The sequence below is a fragment of the Dendropsophus ebraccatus genome, chromosome 9, assembly GCF_027789765.1.
Source record: "Dendropsophus ebraccatus isolate aDenEbr1 chromosome 9, aDenEbr1.pat, whole genome shotgun sequence".
Taxonomy (NCBI): Eukaryota; Metazoa; Chordata; class Amphibia; order Anura; family Hylidae; genus Dendropsophus; species Dendropsophus ebraccatus.
In genome coordinates, this window is record NC_091462.1 from 3,021,291 (window position 1) to 3,041,684 (window position 20,394).

A 20,394-nucleotide genomic window follows, 5' to 3' on the forward strand; every position below is an offset into this window, starting at 1 on the left:
CTTTGGGTGACATCAGAGGGGTCTTCATTCACCACACAGTCCTCCTCCTTACACTCCACCAAGTCCTCAGCTTTCACAGCCTCCTCAGCCTCCATTTCTTCCTCCTCACCACTACTACTCTCCCCATCTCCTGCAGCATCACCCCCATCATCCGCTCTGCTGCTAGGGGATTTAATAGTGGCAAAGCGATCCTCATTGTGCAATTTCTCCCTGAACAGGTCGCTCCCTTCTAGGATGGCCGCCCTCCTCTCCTCTATCCCCTCCAGTATGGCCGCTCTCCTCTCCTCTATCCCCTCCAGTATGGCCGCCCTCCTCTCCTCTATCCCCTTTACCTGGGCACCCAGGGACCTGATCCTGGGAGAGAACTCGGGTTTCTTCCTCTTGGGAGCCGTATTCGCCTGGTACCTGAGAAAGCGCAGATCTTCTCTTGCTGCCTTCAGTTCCTTCCCAAGCTGTTCGTACTCCGCAAACTTAGCGGTGATGCGGGAGCAGTATGTGCTGGCAGACTCCTTGGGACCTCGCTCACCCCACATCTCCACCGGCTGACTCCTGGACACTGCTGGAGTTTTCTTAGCCGCAGCTTTCTTTCCTCCATCACTGGAAGCCATTGCCTGGGGGCCAGGGGCCACATTGCTGCGGACCCTTCCAGATCTCCTCAGTCCACAGGCTGGAGCACTGGCCGGTAGCTTTTCCTCTCCACCCCCCGCCGGCCTGGTTCGGGAGATGGAGGCCCGGGATTCCCAGTGATCCATGCTGAAAGCCTCTCCCAGGAGCCTGCCACACTCCTGGGAAAGGCAGGTGGAAAATCAGCCTCTCTCTCTGGAGCTCAGGAGCACAGACAGACACACCTAGACACACTGAGAGTGACCACACCCGCCTATCCTCCAGTCTACTCCAGAGCTGCACTCACTATTCTGCTGGTGTGGTCACTGTGTACATACATTACTGATCCTGAGTTACATCCTGTATTATACTCCAGAGCTGCACTCACTATTCTGCTGGTGGGGTCACTGTACATACATTACATTACTGATCCTGAGTTACATCCTGTATTATACTCCAGAGCTGCACTCACTATTCTGCTGGTGGGGTCACTGTACATACATTACATTACTGATCCTGAGTTACATCCTGTATTATACCCCAGAGCTGCACTCTTTAGTTCTCTGATTCAGGAATACAGAATTGTTTGGGAAGTTTTATCAGATATTGTGGGATTGATGGATGAGATGTTCTGCTTTGTTTCCTTTCCCTGACCGCTTCTTCTCTCGCTCCTCTCTTGCCCCTTATATGGGATAATCTCTGGAGGAAAATAAATCTGAGACCATGAAGCTTTGCAGTAATTTATGTACCTGCAGCTGAACAATTTCCATTTGAAAATCAATGTCAGTCCAGCCGTGAAGTTTAACTATTGGATTCACGAGATTTAAGGAAAAACTAATTTTCAGGATATCGGAACATTAACCCCTTAGTGACCGCCGATACGGCTTTCTACGGCGGTCACTAATGGGCCTTATTCTGCTGCCATCAGCTTTTTACGGCGATGGCAGAGAATAAGGCTGCGGGGCCGGGACGGCCCCCACCCCATCCCCCCGGCTACCGGAGGTAGCTGAGGGGTTGGGGCAGTGTGTGAGGTCCGTCCCGGCCCCCCCCCCTTACCGACGATCGCCGCTATTAACGTTATAGCGGCGACCGTCGGTAAATGAGAGTACCGGTGCCGCCGCCACCTTTCATCTCCCCCCGCCGTGAATCTACGGCGGGGGGAGATGAAATAAGTATCCCCCAGACCTCAGATCAGCCCCCCCTAGTGCCCCGATAACTAACCCCCCTCCCCCGGCGGCCATCATTTCCAAGATGGCCGCCGCTATCGCTGTGAACCGACTAACGTCGGTTCACAGCGATTAAAAGGTTAAAATGAATGAAAGCCCCATGCTCTCCGCCACCGGAGGTAGCGGAGAGCATGGGGCAGTCATCGGGGACCCCCCTGTGGGGTCCCGGTACAAGCGATCAGCGGTATATACTATATACCGCTGATCGCTTGTGCCATGTGCTCCCGGCACTTTTTATCCCCTGTCACCATGAATGATTGGTGACAGGGGATAAAAAGTGATGTCCCCCCACCCCCCAAGTCGCCCCCCACCCCCCCTGTCACCCCCGTCCCCCAGTCACCCCCCCCTTCCCCATATACTCACCGGATCGACGGAGCTCCTTCCTCCTCGACGTCCTGGCTGGTTATGAAGTGCGCATGCGCTTCACAACCAGCCAACTCTGAAAATTTAAAGTGACAGAGACCAATTTGGTCTCTGTCACTGAACTATGATTACTGTGATAGAAAATATCACAGTAATCATAGTAATACAGTGAAAATGAATATGTAAAGTACAAAAAGTGACAAACATACAAAAAAATAAAACACACACTTTTTATTATAGTAATAATTGCAGTTTACTCCCAAATTACCCCTAACCCCTCCCCAGATTACCCGTAACCACCGCACGTTGCCCGTAACCACCGCACGTTGTCCGTAACCACCGCACGTTGCCCGTAACCACCGCACGTTGTCCGTAACCACCGCACGTTGCCCGTAACCACCGCACGTTGTCCGTAACCACCGCACGTTGCCCGTAACCACCGCACGTTGCCCGTAACCACCGCACGTTGCCCGTAACCACCGCAAATTGCCAGTGACCCCCTCCAGATTGCCCGTAACCACCCCAAATTACATGTACCCACCCCAGATTACCTATAAGCACTTCAGTTTATCAGTAACAATCCCAGATTGTCTGTAACCCTTCCAGGTTGCACATAACCCCCCCAGGTTCCCCGTAATCATGCCAGATTACATGTAACCCCCCCAGATTGCACATAACCACTGCGCGTTGCCTCTGACCACGCCACAATGCCTCTGACCACGCCACAATGCCTCTGACCACCGCACGTCGCCTCTGACCACCGCACGTCGCCTCTGACCACCGCACCTTGCCTCTGACCACCCCAAATTGCCAATGACCCCCTCCAGATTGCGGTGCCCATGTCAGATTACAGGTACCCACCCCAGATTGCCTATAAGAACTTCAGTTTATCCGTAACCACCCCACATTGCCCGTAACCACCCCACGTTGCCCGTAACCACCCCAGATTGTCAGTAAGCACTGCAGGTTGCGCGTAACCACCCCACGTTGCCCGTATCCACCTCAGATTGTCTGTAAGCACTGCAGGTTGCCCGTAACCAGCCAACGTTGCCTGTAACCACCCCAGATTGTCTGTAAGCATTGCAGGTTGCCCGTAACCACCCCACGTTGCCCGTATCCACCCCAGATTGTCTGTAAGCACTGCAGGTTGCCCGTAACCACCCCACGTTTCCCGTAACCATCCCAGATTGTCTGTAAGCACAGCAGGTTGCCCGTAACCAGCCCACGTTGCCCGTTACCAGCCCACGTTGCCTGTAACCAGCCCACGTTGCCTGTAACCACCCCACGTTGCCTGTAACCACCCCACGTTGCCGTAACCACAGCAGGTTGCCCGTGACCACCACACGTTGCCCATAACCACCACACATTGCCCGTAACCACCCCGCGTTGCCTGTAACCACCCCACGTTGCCTGTAACCACCCCAGGTTGCCGTAATCACAGCAGGTTGCCCGTGACCACCCCATGTTGTCCGTAACCACCCCAGATTACCTGTAACCACCTCAGGTTGCCCATAACCACCCCTGGTTGCTTGTAACCACCCCACATTACCTGTAATCTAATTTTTTTTATCTTATTTTAGTAACTGCGCTATTCTAATAACCATTACTAGCTGCGGTTTTGCTCCAGCAAATTGGCGCTCCTTCCCTTCTGAGCCCTGCTGTGTGCCCATACAGTGGTTTATGCCCACATATGGGGTACCGTTGTACTCAGGAGAACCTGCGTTACAGATTTTGGGGTACGTTTTCTCTCCTGTTCCTCGTCAAATTGAGAAATTTCAAACTAAACCAACATATTATTGGAAAAATTCGAGTTTTTCATTTTTACTGGCCAATTTTGAATACTTTCCTCTAATACCTGTGGGGTAAAAATGGTCACCACACCCCAAGATGAATTCTTTGAGGGGTGCTCTTTCCAAGATGTGGTGACTTTTGGGGGGAATCTATTCTGCAGACACTACAGGGGCTCAGCAAACGCACCTGGCGCTCAGAAACTTCTTCAGAAAAATCTGCACTGAAAATGCTAATTGGCGCTCCTTCCCTTCTGAGCCCGGCTGTGTGCCCATGCAGTGGTTTATGCCCACATATGGGGTACCGTTCTACTCAGGAGAACCTGTGTTACATATATTGGGGTGACATTTCTCTCCTGTTCCTCGTGAAATTGAGAAATTTCAAACTAAAGGAACATATTATTGGAAAAATTCGAGTTTTTCATTTTTACTGTCTACTTTTGAATACTTTCCTCAAATACCTGTGGGGTCAAAATGCTCACCACACCCCAAAATAAATTCTAGGAGGGGTGCACTTTCCAAAATGGAGTGACTTATGGCGAGATTTTACTCCGCTAGCACTACAGGGGCGCTGCAAACGCACCTGGCGCTCAGAAACTTCTTCAGCAAAATCTGCATTGAAAAAGCTAATTGGCGCTCCTTCCATTTTGAGCCCTCCTGTGTGCCCATGCAGTGGTTTACGCCCACATATGGGGTACCATTGTACTCAGGAGAACCTGCGTTACAAATTTTGTGGTACTTTTTTCCTCTTGTTCCTCGTGAAATTGAGAAATTTCAAACTAAAAGAACATAATATTGGAAAAATTTGAGTTTTTCATTTTTACTGTCTACTTTTGAATACTTTCCTCTAATACCTGTGGGGTCAAAATGGTCACCACACACCAAGATGAATACTTTGAGGGGTGCACTTTCCAAAATGGAGTGACTTTTGGGGGGATTCTATTCTGCAGACACTACAGGGGCTCTGCAAACGCACCTGGCGCTCGGAAACTTCTGCAGCAAAATCTGCATTGAAAAAGCTAATTGGCGCTCCTTCCCTTCTGAGCCCTCCTGTGTGCCCATGCAGTGGTTTATGCCCACATATGGGGTACCATTGTACTCAGGAGAACCTGCGTTACAAATTTTGGGGTACTTTTTTCCTCTTGTTCCTCGTGAAATTGAGAAATTTCAAACTAAACGAACATATTATTGGAAGAATTCAAGTTTTTCATTTTTACTGTCTTCTTTTGAATACTTTCCTGTAATACCTGTGGGGTCAAAATGGTCACCACACACCAAGATGAATTCTTTGAGGGGTGTACTTTCCAAAATGGGGTGACTTATGGGGGGTTTTCTCTCTGCTGACACTACAGGGGCTCTGCAAACGCACCTGGCGCTCAGAAACTTCTTCAGCAAAATCTGCATTGGAAAAGCTAATTGGCGCTCCCTTCCTTCTGAGCCCTGCTGTGTGCCCATACAGTGGTTTACGCCCACATATGGGGTACCGTTGTACTCAAGAGAACCTGCATTACAAATTTTGGGGTGCTTTTTGTCTCATATTCCTTTTGAAAATGAGAAACTTTAATCTAAACGTATATATTATTGGAAAATTTAAATTTTCAATTTTTTTACTGCCTAATTGTGAATACTTTCCTCCAGCCCCTGTAGGGTTAAAATGCTCATTATACCCCCTAGATTAATTCTTTAAGGTGTGTAGTTTCCAAAATGGGGTCACTTATGGGGGTTTTCAGGATACCAGACTTCTAAATCCATTTAAAAAAAGAACTGGTCCCTAAAAAAATCAGTTTCACGAAAATGTGATAATTTGCTGATAAATTTCTAAGCCCCATAACACCCTAAAAAAGTAAAATATGTTTACCAAATTATGCCAGAATAAAGAAGACATATTGGTAATGTGACTTAGTAACTAATTTATGTGCTACGACTTTCTTTTTTCAGAAGCAGAGAATTTCAAAGTTCATAAAATGCAAATTTTTTAAATTTTTCATGATATTTTGATGTTTTTCACAAAAAACACACAAAGTAGTGACCAAATTTTGCCACTAACATAAAGTGCCATATGTCACGAAAAAACAATCTCAGAATCGCTAGCATACGTTAAAGCATCACTGAGCTATGAGAGCATAAAGTGAGACAGGTCAGATTTTGAAAAATTAGCCTGGTCATTAAGGCCCAAACTAGCTGCAGCACAAAGGGGTTAACAATAATAGCAATAATAAAAATAATAATAATAGTAATAATAATAATAGTAGTAGTAATAGTAACTATAATCAGTAAAGAAATAGGGATAAACAATAATAATAATAATAATAATATAACCGACAACCAAACCTCTTATACTATGATGGAGTAAAATGTATAACTCTATAGATGCATCATATGTAAAATCTGTATAAGTTAAATGTCACTGACAGCCCTGGGTGGGGGTTGGCACATGCACGGGGAGTCCTAAGTACTATAAGGGACAGAGGGCCTGAATACTATATAGGGGTACAGAGGGGCCTAACTACAATATGGGGTCAATGGAGACCTGAATACTATATAGAGGTACCCAGGGGTCTAACTACTATATGAAGGTACAGAGGGGCCTAGAAAAAAAGACAAGTTTGGTTAACTCTCCTAGAACACCATTCACACTAGGCAGGAGCACGTTGCTATGGCTGAAATTGTAAACCACCATAAGGTAGCCTCATATCGGGGCAGACCCTACACCCGCTCATCCAAGGTAACAAGTAGTGATGAACCTCTAACAGTAGTGAAGTTCGGTTTGAAGTTCGACTCAAACTCGAACTCTATTAAAGTCAATGGGAGATGTTCGGGTTAAGTAACAATCTCTTTATTTCTCCAGCTCTTCTACCCGCTGATCTCACCCCTCCTTTTATCCTCTTTCCATACACTAAAACCTTTACCTACAAATGCTCTCAATGTCTGCGCCCTCTTACCTACTCACACCTACTGTCTCTGTCTCTGCTACTTCTCACTGCTGGAGACATTTCACCAAACCCTGGCCCTCCCCACCTGAACTCATATACTCCACTGCCCCCCTTTCGTCCACATTCTTCTAGATCACGGCGGCGCCCCTCTAACACCATACGCATCCGTCCTGACCCCCCTCCCCCTGTCCCTTTCTCTGCTGCTCTCTGGAACGCACGTTCTGTCTGCAATAAACCTACATTCATACACAATCTCTTTCTTTACCACAACTTCTTCTTCCTAGGCATAACTGAAACATGGCTGTCCCCTACTGACACTGCTTCCCCTGCTGCACTTTCCTACGGTGGGCTCCAGTTTACTCACACCCCTCGCCCTGGCAATAAGCCAGGTGGCGGGGTTGGCCTGCTGCTAATGGACAACTGCTCCTTTACGCCAAGCCCTCCTCTCCCTGCTCTCACCCTCACCTCCTTTGAAGTACACTCTATCCGTATCTATTCCCCCTCTAACCTCCAAGTGGCCGTCATCTACCGACCACCAGGCTCCGCAACCACCTTCCTTGACCAGTTCAACACTTGGCTGTTGCATTTCCTTTCAACAGATATTCCCACCATCATCATGGGCGACTTCAACATCCCCATCGACACGACCAAATCACCCGCCTCTAAACTCCTATCACTAGCCTCCTCCTTTGGCCTTACACAGTGGTCCTCTATGGCCACTCACAAAAAGGGCCACACACTGGACCTCATCTTCTCCCGCCTCTGCCCCATATTTGATCTCACCAGCACATCCCTCCACATCTCTGACCACAACCTCCTAACTTTCTCGTTTCTCCTCTCTTCATCTGCCCCCCCAGTCCAGAAACTTGCCCACCCTCGCAGGAACCTCAGAAACCTCAACACTCAAACACTCTCTGACTCCCTTCTGCCTCTCTCCACCATACACTCTCTGAACGACACTGACACAGCCGCAACCTTCTACAATTCCACAATAACCTCAGCCCTCGACTCTGTTGCCCCTCTCACGAAAAAGAAAACACGAAGCACGAACAGACAGCCCTGGCACACCGACCTAACCAAACAACTAAGGCGAGTGTCCAGAGCTGCTGAACGGCGCTGGAAGAAGACTGACTCTGAGGAACACTTCCAAACATACAGGAGAGCACTCCTTGAGTTCAAATCTGCCCTCACCTCTGCTAAACAGGACTACTTTTCTTCCCTCATATCTTCCTTATCTCATAACCCTAGGCAACTGTTTAACACCTTCAACTCTCTTCTCCGCCCCCCACTGCCACCCCCCACATCTCTTATCTCTGCTGAGGACTTCGCCACATTCTTCAAGCAGAAAATCGATGACATCAGAGGAAGCTTCAACTCACAGTCCCCTCAGCCCCCCCTAATGCCTGTCTACTGCCCGTCCCCACTAACTCACCTCTCCACCATCACAGAAGAACATCTCTCCAAACTACTCTCCACATCGCACCTCACCACCTGCACACTTGACCCTATTCCATCCCACCTTATCCCCAACCTCTCCTCAGCACTTGTCCCAGCACTTACCCATCTCTTCAATCTATCACTAACTTCTGGTATCTTCCCATCTCCATACAAACATGCAACCATCACACCCATCCTCAAAAAGCCATCCCTTGACCCTACCTCCTTATCCAGCTACCGCCCCATCTCGCTTCTCCCCTTTGCCTCCAAACTCCTGGAACAACATGTCTACCATGCACTTTCCTCACATTTTTCATCCAACTCGTTTTTTGACTCCCTGCAATCCGGTTTCCGCTCCCACCACTCCACAGAAACTGCCCTCACCAAAGTGGCTAATGACCTGCTGACTGCCAAAACCTCGCGCCACTACTCTGTGCTCCTTCTCCTTGACCTATCTTCTGCCTTCGACACAGTTGACCATTTTCTCCTCTTACAGATCCTCTCATCCCTTGGTGTCACTAGCCTAGCTCTCTCCTGGATCTCCTCTTACCTCTCCAACCGCACTTTTAGTGTCTCCCACTCCCACACCACCTCCTCTCCTCGTCCCCTTACTGTTGGTGTTCCCCAAGGCTCTGTACTCGGGCCTCTTCTCTTCTCCATCTACACCTCTGGCCTGGGACATATCATAGAATCCCATGGCTTCAGGTACCATCTTTATGCCGATGACCCTCAGATCTACCTCTCTGGTCCGGATGTCACCTCTTTGCTATCCAGGATTCCAGAGTGTCTATCGGCCATATCCTCCTTCTTCTCCTCCCGCTTTCTAAAACTCAACATGGACAAAACAGAACTTATCATCTTTCCCCCATCTCGCTCCACCCCGCCTTCTAATCTGTCAATCACTATCAATGGCTGTACTCTGTCCCCTGTCCCCCAAGTCCGCTGCCTTGGCGTCACCTTTGACTCTGCCCTGTCCTTTAAACGACATATTCAGGCCCTGACCACCTCCTGCCGCCTTCACCTCAAAAACATTTCCAGAATCCGCTCTTTCCTCACCCCTGACTCCACCAAACTGCTGGTCCATGCTCTCATTATCTCCCGCTTGGACTACTGTAACATCCTCCTCTCTGGCCTTCCAGCTAACTCCCTTGATCCCCTCCAGTCTATCCTAAACTCTGCTGCCCGACTAATCCACCTTTCCCCTCGCTTTGCCTCAGCCTCTCCCCTCTGCCAATCCCTTCACTGGCTCCCCATTGCCCAACGTATTGACTTTAAATTGTTGACCATGACATACAAGGCAATCCACAACCTGTCCCCTCCGTACATCTCTGACCTGATATCCCGCTACCGTCCCTCACACAACCTTCGATCCTCCAGTGACCTCCGTCTCCGCTCCCCCTTGTTCGTACCTCGCACAACCGCCTCCAAGACTTTGCCCGAGCCTCCCCCATACTCTGGAACTCGCTACCCCGACCCATCCGTCTCTCATCCACCATCAAGTCCTTCAAAACTAACCTGAAAACCCATCTCTTCAAACAAGGCTACAACCTACAATAACTCTGCATCACACTGACTGGCTGCACTTTACCTCCTGTTTCTCTCCCTATACCCTATAGATTGTGAGCCCTCGCGGGCAGGGTCCTCTTCCCCCATGTACCAGTCTGTCTTTTGCCTTCATGTAATGTTTTCTGATCTTGTATTGTTCCTGCCTGTTGCCTATCTATTGTATAGCGCTCTGGAACTAAGGGCGCTTTATAAATACATAATAATAATAATAATAAATAATAATAATTTTTAAACCTATACAGGTGAGGGGAAGCTGGAATTACCATCCAGAAGAGGAAATTGGATACATGGAACAACTTAGTGAAGAAAATTTGTCTGTCTTGAATGACAGGAAAATAATTAAGAGGGTAAAATACTCCATTCAGTGATGGGTGAATAGTGCGCTATTCGAGCTAGACAGAATTGTACGCTTCTATTTCACGTTCATCACTAGGGTTAGATGCATCCAGGCACGCTTCCCCTGCACACAGCACCCACCGCTAACTGTCATTGTGTGTGTGTTATTTGGTGTGGTTCTCATAGAAACCATGTAAGAGACCCTGGAATATGAATGTTCACACTTTAAATCCTTTAAAGAGAATCTAAGAAAAGGCAAATTTAAATTGAATTAGATGGAAAAACCACCCACTACTACCGCCTCTACCGACATGATTGATCCTTGAGAGTATTCAATTTGTAAAACCCAGCAATCACTGAGCTCAAGGAGATCAGTCAAAAAATTCCAATGAAGTATCAATCAAGAGTCTCCACTGATGCCCCCAAAATGTAAATTTGCAAAAAAGGAGTCCGTGGAGCCTCGGTTGCGAGTCACAAAACACGGCAATAGCCAGATATCCCTAGCCTGTTGCCACGGGGTGCTTCAACTATTCAATTTGATTCGATTAAAAAAAGAAATGAAAGATTGAATTGAATTTGATAAGTCATTAACCCCTAGGCGACCCTGGACGTAACTGTACGTCCAGGGCCGCCTATGGGTGTTCAGAGCTCTGAAATGCCGCGGTCCCGGGTGCCGCATGTAGCCCAGGACCGCGGTTATTAGCGGGCACGGTCCGATCGCCGTGCCCGCTAATTAGGTAATCGGATGCAGCTGTCAAAGATGACAGCTGCATCCGATTACCTTATGTAGCCATTCCCTGGTGTCTAGTGGGGTGGATCAACGTCCCGGAGGAGTGATCCACACTTCTGGCTCGGGCTGGGGTCTGCGCCTTAATGGCGCTGATCCCGGCTTGGCACTAGGTTGCTTCTGGCTGCAGCAGCCGGAAGCAATCGAGTGCCTATCTCATTGATCTATTCTGTATTACTATCAGTTTTACCCCAGGGCGAACAGCGTAAAAAAAAATACCCTCCAAATAAAAGAAATGCGTTTTTTTTTTTTCAATTTCACCAAACATTGAATTTTCTTCTGGTTTTGTTATGTACTTTATGAAAAAATTCAGCCTATCATTGCAAAGTACAATTAGTGGCGCAAAAAATAAGGACTCATGTGGGTCTCTAGGTGAAAAAATGCAAGTGCTATGGACTTTTAAGCACAAGGAGGAAAAAACGAAAACACAAAAATTTTAATTGCCCCGTTCCTCTAAGGGTTAACCACACTATAGAATCATTATACTCAACTCTCTGACTTTCTAAAGGAAATGAATGAATAGAATAGCTGTTACTATGTGTACCTGAAATATTGAAGAGAACTGCGAGAATGTGAAGATGTTCTAAAGCATCACTATGACCATGTTGCATTTTCACTGTCTGTTCTTTTGATTTGATTTGAAATCGAAAATTAAAAAAACAGCCGATAAAGTGGCCTTTACCGAGCTGCTGGCTTCTGCCTTTGAAACAGCTACAAAATGAAAGGAAGGCAGAAGACACCACTCAATGGGAGATGTATGGGTTAATTTTGACACCTTTATGTAGGAGAAACTAATTATCCTCCCCAACAGTAAACTGTAAACATGGAAGAACTCAAAGCCTAAAATTTGGCTTTAAAAACATACATCTAACAGATGAAGATGAGATTTAAAAAAAAAAAAAAAAGTTGTTTCACAATGCAGACTGTCAAAAATGGGCTTTGTGCCCATTTAGGATAAATTTAACCACCAACCCCTTTGTAAGAAACATCGGTACATCTAACACATGAAGAGATTATTTAAAAAAAAATTATTTTGCAATGCATACTGTCAAAAATTGGCTTTTTACACACTGATGATAAATTGGTACCATTGGTTGCAGCGAGAAGGGCCCAGCAAAGTACACAGAGGTTGTGGTTCAACTAAAATAGGAAGCAGAACATGGCAGGAGAGATGGAGGCATTTAAAAAAATAACCATTTTGAGGCCTACAAAGAGGATGAGGAGAAAGAGGATGTACTGTATGTAGTGCGCATCAAGTTCACACAGGAGTATTTTTCAAAAATACATTCCGTTAATACACTTGGAATACTAGCTGTGGGCAGCTGTGGGGATCCTGGCTGTGCACCATTCCAACAGTTTTGGAGACTGTCAACAGAGACCCTGAGGCACCAGAGGCAGTGTCAGCCACCAAAGTCACCCAGTGAGCAGTCAGGGATATGTAACGACCTTGACCATGCTTACTGGTCCAAGTGTCTGTAGTCAGATGGACCTTGGTGGACACAGATGCAGCCAACGCGCTTGAGATATTTTCTGCAATGTGCTGGGCCAGGGCAGGGACAGCTTTTCTTGCAAAGAAATGCCTGCTAGGCATCTTATACTGGGACATGCTAGGGCCAAAAAGTGGCGGAAGCACTAACTTGTGCACTACCTCTATCTCCCCTTCCTACACCTGATATTGCTCGTCTACCACCTCTGGTTCTCACCATGTTCACAAGATAGATATGAAATCTTAGATAGAAGATATAACAAAAAAAAACAAAAACAGATATACCCACTCTTGATAAATCCACGTACACAAATCAGATGTACGATTAATTACTGGGTATAAAAGATTACAAAAAATACGGAATACTTGGACAGAGGATGTTTTTTCAGCTGATAGGAATACACCTGTAATCACTGAACAAATGCACGTACCCAAATGAGATGTATGTTTAATTACTGTATAAGAGATGTCAAATATTTAGTTTTTTGGTGATGGACAGAAGACGTTTTTCAGCTTATAGGAATAGAGCTGTAATTGCTAAACAAATGCACGTACACAAATGAGATACGTTTGAGGTACGTTTAATTACTGTATAACAGATGTGAGCAGACCAAAATACACTTTTGGGCACTATGTATAAATTGGCAAATCCAATATGCAGCCTGCAATCCCAAAGCTAAGTATTGCTGTGGCTGCAATGGTGTCTATGGACAGGAAAATGCTTGTTGCAAATATGCTAGTGTAACCTTGATAAACAACCCTCTAATCTCAATACCTCAGTCATGTCACTAATCTCACTACCTATCTGTCTAATCGAAATGGCTGCATGCAGGGAGACAATGATACACTGAGATAGAAGTGTGTACAGCACAATGAGTGAGGAGAAAATGGTGTCCAGAACGCAGCACAGTGACTAATCCCTACACCTCAGCAATGATGTTTCTGACACTTCTATGTGCTCTGCACGGATTTGCTGGCAAAAAGGCGCTTCAACGCTAACTCGAACGAGAACCTAACTTTTCTCAAACAGTTCGATCAACACTAGTAACAAGGTCTGGGGCCTGTGTCACCCATTAGGAAGGTTCAGCCGAGTCTAGTGGGCATAAGGTGGTGTGAAGACTAATTCAAGAGTCAATACAAGGGCACATGTGTTCTTCTATTTCTTCTTCTTCTAAGTATTCTACCTCATCCTCCAAAATCCCGGCAGAGCATAGTACTACATGGGTTGAGACTCTCACGATATCCTCCTCTCTGCTACTCTGCTTCTTGTATCACTCATCACAACTCAACCAACACGACTATATCCTACACCGTACTTCTACTACAGATCTAGTTGTTTTATTGTCAAGTATTTATTGGGAACTTTTCCAAGTGTGCTTTCAAGTGCTTTATCCAGAGAAACTTCGTACCTTTGACTCTGTATTACCTGCTGCACGTTCTGCTGCACGGCTTAACCCAACGCAAAAGACTCTGTGATTACTTGCAATCCACCAACACAGCACACACACCGCAACCTTGGGACACTTCCCCTTTCTGTTGGTGGTGGGTCCTATCATCCGGGAGGGTCACTACACCACTCTGGCCATCCGTAATATTATCCCAATGGGCCCGGTAGCAGCCCGGGAGGAGACTGACCACAGGGGAAAAGGGTTCAACTGGCCTTCAAAACTGAAAGCAGGCGTGCCATCCCACCTGTGTGTCCTCCAGGCACTGGCGTCATAAGACAATACTATTAGGTCCGGCTGTATCTCGGGCACCTCAACACCAAGCAAGTGACCGGCCACTCCTCCAATATAACATCACACCGGGGGTACACCACACCGGCACAACCTTGGAAGGGAGGGTTAGCATGGCTGCAATGTGGCACATCTTCATAAGTACTCCACAACATCAGCTCACACCATCTGATACGGCCCATATTAGCAGGAGGCAGAGTCTCAACCTATAATGTGGTTTACCGCTACAACCATAATTGTACCGTAAAGTGCTGTGTGAACCTGAGCTTCTCAGTCGGAGGCTAAGGACCCTATTACACACACAGATATTGGACAGATCATTGAAGCCAAAGCCAGGAACAGACTATAAACAGAGAACAGGTCAGAAAAAGACTAAGCTTTCTCCTCTTTTCAAATCCATTCTTGGCTTTGGTCTTAAACATGTGCCAGATAATCTGTCTGGTTTGGACTGTGAGAGGTGAACACATCAGCCTGTGAGCATATTCTCTATGTCTCTGTATGAGAAGCCGGAATAAATGAATTCAAAGGGAACTCGGTTGTGAGTATACCATCTTGTTGCAGCGACAGCAAGTTCTATATAAGAGGTATTTCTCATACATGTTCTACACATCTATGTTATTGAATTAGATAATCTGTCTGTGTAATAGGACCTTAAGGGTGAGTGTCACCATGTTTGCTATCTATTAGAGGTTTGCTAAATATGGACATGGTGCTGCTAATGGGTCCGGCTTGCCCTGTGGTGAGTGCTGTCTGGACAGCAGGGGGCGTAATCAATGACAAGTAGATCCGCCTATTCACAGCCAGCGTGGACAAGAGGACAGTTAGGAATACTCCCCCACATCTATCTCCTCAATCACCTCCTTTTACCCCTTTTCTACTCCTCCTCCACCTTTCTCCTTCGTCATCTCCTCTTCCTCCTCCGTCACCTCCTCTTCTTCTGCTACTACTACCTCCATCACCTCCTCTTGATCCTCTTCTATCTCCTCCTTCACCTCCTCTCCCTCCTCTTCTTCCTCTTCCGTCATCTCCTCTTCCTCCTCCGTCACCATCTCTTCTTACTCTTCTACCTTCTCTGTCACCTCGTCTTGCTCCTCTTCCTCCTCAGTCACCTCTTCTTCTTCCTCCTCCGTCACTTCCTTTTCTTTCTCCTCTGTCATCTCCTCTTCCTCCTCAGTCACCTCCTCTTCCTCCTTCTCCGTCACCTCCTCTTCCTCCTTCTCCGTCACCTCCTCTTCTTCCTCCTCCATCACCTCTTCTTCTTTCTCCTCCGTCACCTCCTCTTCCTCCTCAGTCACCTCCTCCTCTTCTTCCTCCTCCGTCACCTCCTCTTCCTCCTCAGTCACCTCCTCTTGTTCCTTCTCCGTCACCTCCTCTTCCTTCTCTTCTTCCTCCTCTGTCACCTCCTCTTCTTCCTCCTCCGTCACTTCCTTTTCTTTCTCCTCTGTCATCTCCTCTTCCTCCTCTGTCATCTCCTCTTCCTCCTCAGTCACCTCCTCTTCCTCCTTCTCCGTCACCTCCTCTTCCTCCTCTTCTTCCTCCTCCATCACCTCTTCTTCTTTCTCCTCCGTCACCGCCTCTTCCTCATCAGTCACCTCCTCTTCTTCCTCCTCCGTCACCTCCTCTTCCTCCTCAGTCACCTCCTCTTGTTCCTTCTCCGTCACCTCCTCTTCCTCCTCTTCTTCCTCCTCCATCACCTCTTCTTCTTTCTCCTCCGTCACCGCCTCTTCCTCATCAGTCACCTCCTCTTCTTCCTCCTCTGTCACCTCCTCTTCCTCCTCAGTCACCTCCTCTTGTTCCTTCTCCGTCACCTCCTCTTCCTTCTCTTCTTCCTCCTCCGTCACCTCTTCTTCTTCCTCCTTCGTCACCTCCTCTTCCTCTTCAGTCACCTCCTCTTGTTCCTTCTCCATCACCTCCTCTTGTTCCTTCTCCATCACCTCCTCTTCCTTCTCTTCTTCCTCCTCTGTCACCTCCGCCTTTATTTTTTTAATTATTATTTTAACTTTTTAAAAAATGTTATGATAATACTTAAAGGACCCATTTTTTCTGCCCAGTCTCCATTTTGCAGACCTGTCATTTACCTGCCACAGTTGTCACTGCCTAATTTGCATATTTACATGTCCTACCTGTTACCAGGCATGGCTGCAGTTGCTAGGCAACGCCAACAGCAATAAAGGTTGCAGGTTAGCAGTCAGCAGCCTGGTTTGTACGACCACCGGACCTGAACACAGATTTTCACACTGAATCCATGATCGGGTCCATGCAGGGATTTTACAGTCCAAATCCACTTCTCGCTAAAGATGAAAGCTGAGCTGTGATTGGTTGCTATGGAAACACTGATTGGTTGCTATGGGAGCTGTGATTTGGTTGCTATGAGAACTGTGGTTGGTTGCTATAGTAGCTGTGATTGGTCAGCATAGGAGCTGTAATTAGTTGCTTGGAGGCCGTGATTGGTTGGTCACTATGGAGCGAGCAGACAGTGAGGTAAATCTCAGGAGGGGGCGGTGAAGCCCCATAGACTGGAGTCATAACTCTACAAGGTTGCACAATATGGCTGAGGATATGAAAGTAATGGCTTATAGATGTGACCGCGGCTGTATGTATACTGTGTAGGGCGGCCCATTAGTTTCAGGTCACTGTATCTGTGGATGAAGACGTCTATATTGCATGTCTGTGTCTTTTGCTATGTAAGCCATTCACTGACAGCAAGTATAGGCAAGAGTGTACATGATGTCATCTGCTTGTGGAGCCGCTCTAAGGTTACTCCCCAGTCATCCTATCAGAGCTCAGCAATATCTCTCTTGTCCAATAATCTGTGGCGCTACCTCAGGCCTCTCTCCACCAATGGGAGCACTCTCCCTGCAGCATAACATGGTGGTTGGAGCAGATTCGGGGTTGTGGATGTGAGCCCAGCTGTATCCAGATCAGGGTGTCTACTTCCAGGGTCCCTGGCCTGTGCTCATGTACTGTGCTGCTGTGCCTGTGCTGTCTGCCCTACCACCCCTGCTGTGCTGTGCCTGTGTTGGTTTACTGTGCTCCTGTGCTGCTCTGCTGTCGCTGTGCTGCTGTACTGTGCTCCTGAGCTGCTGTGCTGGCCCTGTGCTGTCTGTCCTGTCCCTGTGCTGCTGTGCTGTACCTGTGCAGCTGTACTGTGCTCCTTTGCTGCTCTGCTGTCCCTGTGCTGCTGTACTGTGCTCCTGTGCTGCTGTGCCTGTGCTGTTGTATTGTGCTCCTGAGCTGCTGTGCTATACTTGTGCAGCTATACTGTGCTCCTGTGCAGCTGTACTGTGCTGCTGTGCTGTCCCTGTGCTGCTGTACTGTGCACACTGTGATCAGGTCTCCCCAAAACATCAGAGCCCACCGGCTAGTTGTGCACCAGTTGGAGAGCTGCATGTTCCCCAGGGGTGAGGTCCTCAAGAGGGGTGAGGTCTTCCAGAGGGGTGTGGTCTTCAGGAGGGGTGGAATTCTCCAGAGGGGTGGGATTCTCCAGAGGGGTGGGATTCTCCAGAGGGGTGGGGTCCTCCAGAGGGGTGGGATTCTCCAGAGGGGTGGGGTCCTCCAGAGGGGTGGGATTCTCTAGAGGGGTGTGGTCTTCCAGAGGGGTGGGATTCTCCAGAGGGGTGGGGTCCTCCAGAGGGGTGGAATTCTCCAGAGGGGTGTGGTCTTCCAGAGGGGTGGGATTCTCCAGAGGGGTGGGGTCCTCCAGAGCGGTGGGATTCTCCAGAGGAGTGGGATTCTCCAGAGGGGTGTGGTTTTCCAGAGGGGTGGGGTCTTCAGAAGGGGTGGGGTCCTCCATAGCCACTCTTCTCTGCTTTATCCTCACTGGTTGACCGAATCGGTGTACATGATGCAGAATCTGATCAGTGGCGGCTGCAGTGATAGACACTGATGTATGGCCGTCTGCTGGAACGTCCTCTGGATAAGACATCAGGGATGGAGCGGTGCAGTTCAGGTGAGTTTTCCTAGCTGAGTGTGAGTGAGTCGGCCGCAGCGCTCATTGTATATGTTAGGAAGGGAAATGTTTGCACAATATCTGTCTCCTATCCCTGGGTGACTTCCAACAAGTCACCAGGCGGCGAAGACGAAGCCGCCGTCCCGGCCAAGATCAATAGCTGCTGCGCTACGTATCGATAAAAGACGATCTCCAGCTCCACGCACCTGACTGGCGGCTCATTATAATGGGGGGAGCTCCGAAACACCGAGATTACAGATTTATTTATTCTTTCTTTCTATGGAACTAGGATATATATACAAAAAAAGGCGGGATTAACAACAATCTCATTATAATGGAGGGAGGAGTCATCTCATTATCATTAGAGGGCGGGGTCAGCAGAGTCATCGCATTATCATTAGAGGGCGGGGTCAGCAGTCATCTCATTATCATTAGAGGGCGGGGTCAGCTCAGTAATCTCTGCAGACTGCGCTCTGATCACGGAGCCGTCACCATCATTCTCTATGTCCTCTGCAGACTGCGCTCTGATCACGGAGCCATCACCATCATTCTCTATGTTGTCTGCAGACTGCGCTCTGATCACGGAGCCGTCACCATCATTCTCTATGTTCTCCTCTGCAGACTGCGCTCTGATCACGGAGCCGTCACCATCATTCTCTATGTCCTCTGCAGACTGCGCTCTGATCACGGAGCCGTCACCATCATTCTCTATGTTCTCTGCAGACTGCGCTCTGATCACGGAGCCGTCACCATCATTCTCTATGTTCTCCTCTGCAGACTGCGCTCTGATCACGGAGCCGTCACCATCATTCTCTATGTTCTCTGCAGACTGCGCTCTGATCACGGAGCCGTCACCATCATTCTCTATGTTCTCTGCAGACTGCGCTCTGATCACGGAGCCGCCACCATCATTCTCTATGTTCTCCTCTGCAGACTGCGCTCTGATCACTGAGCCGTCACCATCATTCTCTATGTTCTCTGCAGACTGCGCTCTGATCACGGAGCCGTCACCATCATTCTCTATGTTCTCTGCAGACTGCGCTCTGATCACGGAGCCGTCACCATCATTCTCTATGTCCTCTGCAAACTGCGCTCTGATCACGGATCCGTCACCATCATTCTCTATGTTCTCTGCAGACTGCGCTCTGATCACGGAGCCGCCACCATCATTCTCTATGTTCCCCTCTGCAGACTGCGCTCTGATCACGGAGCCGTCACCATCATTCTCTATGTTCCCCTCTGCAGACTGCGCTCTGATCACGGAGCCGTCACCATCATTCTCTATGTCCTCTGCAGACTGCGCTCTGATCACGGAGCCGTCACCATCATTCACTATGTCCTCTGCAGACTGCGCTCTGATCACGGAGCCGTCACCATCATTCTCTATGTTCCCCTCTGCAGACTGTGCTCTGATCACGGAGCCGTCACCATCATTCTCTATGTCCTCTGCAGACTGCGCTCTGATCACGGAGCCGTCACCATCATTCTCTATGTTCTCTGCAGACTGCGCTCTGATCACGGAGCCGTCACCATCATTCTCTATGTTCTCCTCTGCAGACTGCGCTCTGATCACGGAGCTGTCACCATCATTCTCTATGTTCTCTGCAGACTGCGCTCTGATCACGGAGCCGTCACCATCATTCTCTATGTTCTCTGCAGACTGGGCTCTGATCACGGAGCCGTCACCATCATTCTCTATGTCCTCTGCAGACTGCGCTCTGATCACGGAGCCGTCACCATCATTCTCTATGTCCTCTGCAGACTGCGCTCTGATCACGGAGCCGTCACCATCATTCTCTATGTCCCTCTGCAGACTGCGCTCTGATCACGGAGCCGTCACCATCATTCTCTATGTCCTCTGCAGACTGCGCACCGATCACTGAGCCGTCACCATCATTCTCTATGTTCTCCTCTGCAGACTGCGCTCTGATCACGGAGCCGTCACCATCATTCTCTATGTCCTCTGCAGACTGCGCTCTGATCACGGAGCCGTCACCATCATTCTCTATCTCCTCTGCAGACTGCGCTCTGATCACGGAGCCGTCACCATCATTCTCTATGTTCCCCTCTGCAGACTGCGCTCTGATCACGGAGCCGTCACCATCATTCTCTATGTTCTCTGCAGACTGCGCTCTGATCACGGAGCCGTCACCATCATTCTCTATGTCCTCTGCAGACTGCGCTC